At 37.3% G+C, this 3,352-nt stretch overlaps 1 pseudogene; it reads left to right on the top strand.

The window, feature by feature from the left end:
- The first annotated feature begins 2,423 nt into the window (after positions 1–2,423).
- On the top strand, positions 2,424–2,708 carry LOC140498671 (small ribosomal subunit protein eS24 pseudogene; annotated as a pseudogene).
- The last annotated feature ends 644 nt before the right edge of the window (positions 2,709–3,352 follow it).

The raw sequence follows: 3,352 nt of genomic DNA on the forward strand, positions 1-3,352 counted from the left end.
CACTGACGCTTCCTGTGGTTGTTTGCCTTTGGCTTCTAAAGAGAGCCAATGATGTCATGGGGTGATGTCTTGCCTCATGCATGAGTTGGATTTGAGTTGCACAAAGTCATCAGCCTCATTTTCTCTTCCAGAGTCATCAAAGACCAGAGGAAAGACAAAAGTCAGGGTGACTGACAATGGCCCAGGACACAATGGATGACCTTGGACTCTTCAACGCCTGACCAAGCTCTAAGCTCTCCACAGTGCCTACTTCAGCCTTCATGGCCATTGGAATAAATCATTCTCCTCTGCCCATTCCGTGGCTGGAGGAGGAAAGTCTTCACATGCTTAGGGTAGACACCCCACTAAGTCACCTTTAATTTTGTGGCATGGCAGTTACCCTCTACCTGGTTTAGCCCATCGGTCAAGATGATTTACCAGCATGAGGTCACTGTACATGCTACAGCTTCTTAAAACTACACTGATGGAGGCATGTGAATCAGAGTAATATTTTCGGAAAGCAGTATGTACAATATAATAAGAGCTACAAAAGTGTTTATATTTTTCTATTCAGTGATCCTATACTTAGAGTAATACATTAAGAATGTTATTTGACAGGAAAATTACCTTATTCATTCAAAAATTAATATCTATATTGTTCATAATCAAATCTTTAAATACTCATATCTTCATTATTTATAATCAAAAAATTAAAAATAAAATCAAACCAACAAAACCTAGAAACAACCTATGTGTCTAATAATTGGAAAATCATAGAATCATTGATTTAGAGCTGAAGTGTCCTCAGAGGTTATTAGTTAAATGACTAAGCAAAGTATGTGATATAGGCATAATGGAATATATTATTGTACCTATAAGAAATAACAAATATGCAAAGTATGAAAAATCAGAACAATATATAAACTAAACAGAACTATATAAAATATAATAATAGAAGCCACAAAATTCAGAAAAAAATATAAAGAAAAAAGTGCTGATGGAATAAATAAGGCATATTATTGTCTTGTGTATCCACTACAACCTCTTTCTCCCATCCCAGACAGGTGGTTATTCATGGACTCTGCTACAAGACCAAAGAGCACTATGGGTCAATATCCATTCAGATCACAGCTCACAAACTCCCACCAATTATACTTCCACCCCTCCAAGTCTATCAGAAAGCGCATTAGTTTAAAACAAAAGATATTTAACTAGACAACATAGCAAAATACCTTCTTCATTTCACCTTCCCGCTCCCACATACATGAGCACACTTTTCAATGGGTTATCACAAAGCAGTGGGAGACAGGACATACACCAGGAACACACATGGCTAGGGAGCATGGATAACCAGAGAAATTCATAGCCAGAGAAAACATGGAGCCAGGTCAACCATGCATCTAAGATGGTGTCCCCACTTAAATGCTTACCAGCTTCTTTTCTATCTCTGATGCCAGTTCTCCCTCAGAGCCACTGATGCCTGCTGGTGATGCTTTTAGACTATACAGAGTTATATGTTTCACCTCTAGGTTCAGGGCCTCCAAAAACTCTTTCAGCTCATAACCCTGGGGATGATTTTAGCTCTTCTTTGACTGGACCCCACCCAACTAGTTGAAGAAACTTTTGGTATTAACTTTGTATTTTGAAGTGAACTTCTTTGTTTTTTCTCAGGCTAATACTCTAAGTTCAGTCTAACCTTTGACTTCAAACAAAAAAAAATCTTTTCAACTATTTTGCACTTTCATGGAGCAAATTACTTTCCATGCATATTGAGAACAAGACTGAAAAAGGCTAGGTAGAGTTAGTGAAGGTGGCGACATTTGCCCCATCTCGCTCCAGAAACCAAAATTTCTATATTCCCTTCATTTATGAAAGATAAAGAGAAGTATGTATAGAATGGTTTTATAAACATATATGTACGTATGTATATATACATACGTACATATATATACATATTTGTATCTAATGATAGGAGAAAAAAGGGGGAGGGGGAAGAAACATGACTTTATTATATATTTAAAAGAAATAGCAAACTGAACATAATAGATTTGCAGTTTCACATACAATTATCTTTTTGTTTATTCTACATTATGGAAATACTCGTATTATTTCTTAAGTTCAGAAGAAATTAGATTTAATTTAAAATGTTTTAATGTAGTATATAGGAATTTATGGACTTATGTACAATTATTTTGGATGTTGTATATTCAATCAGTTTGTACATGTAAAACATTTTTTTAAATTAAAGCATATTTCATCCACCCTTGGGAGTCTTTCAGGGGTTTAAATGTCATCCATCTTACAGCTACACTATCCTTTGGCTCAGCTCACAACTCTTCTCTTAGACTCTGCTGGAGACTACTTGTCTGTTCCAGTATTGAAACCCCAAGGGGAATTGAACCCCAAGGTCAAATGACAGTGCCACCATAAGAACCAAGAAGTTCATGACAAACAAACTTCTTCAATTCAAATGTGTGGTATTAGATGTCCTTTATCCTGGGAAAGCCACAGTGTCTAAGATTGAAATTCAAGAAAAAGTGACCAAGGTGTACAAGACAATGCCAGATGTCGTTTTTGTCATTGAATTCAGAATCCATTTTAGTGGTGGAAAAACAACAAGCTTTGGTGTGATTTATGATTCCTTTGAGTTTGCAAAGAAAAATGAACCAAAGCACCGATTTGCGTGGCATGGTCTAGATGAAAAGAAACAGATATCAAGAAAACAATGAGAGGAATACAAGAGTAGAATGAAGAAAGTCAGGGTTACCACAAAGGCAAATGTTGGTGCTGAAGGAAGAAGGAAGAAAAGACACTATAGATGATGTTTATCCACGAAGACAGTATAGATGTTTCATCAGAGCATAAATAAACGATATAAAAACTTTTTTTAGAAAAGCATGTCTCTTGTGTCTTGCAATCAGGAAGTTCTCTATTACCTCTGGCCCAAGTTTCTCCCAACTGAAAGGTAAATATTTCCCCAGGGATCAACCTTCAGATAGAATATAAAATGGCTGTTCACTCTCTCTCATATACTAGTACTTCAAGGGCTAGCCCTGAAAATGATCGCTCATTCTCTTCAGTCACTCCAAGGCAAAATTAACTCAGACCCCCTTTTGGCTCCCCTAAAGATCTAAATATCCTTTTCTAAAGGAAGGTTTGTGGGAAGACCCATGAGCAGCAGACACATTAAGCTTAGAGAGCCCAAAGGAATGAGAGCTTGAAGCAGTAGGGTCAGTGACTGACTCACTGCAAATCTCCACAGGCAGTCTTTGTTCTTATTAGACCCCTATGTCCAGCTATCTGATTTGAGAGCCACTCTTCATTCTCCTTGCCCTGGCTGTGTCTGCTTGTTTCTAAAAAGCCAGCGCCTCCA

Source organism: Notamacropus eugenii, chromosome 4 (genome assembly GCF_028372415.1).
Source record: "Notamacropus eugenii isolate mMacEug1 chromosome 4, mMacEug1.pri_v2, whole genome shotgun sequence".
Lineage (NCBI taxonomy): Eukaryota > Metazoa > Chordata > Mammalia > Diprotodontia > Macropodidae > Notamacropus > Notamacropus eugenii.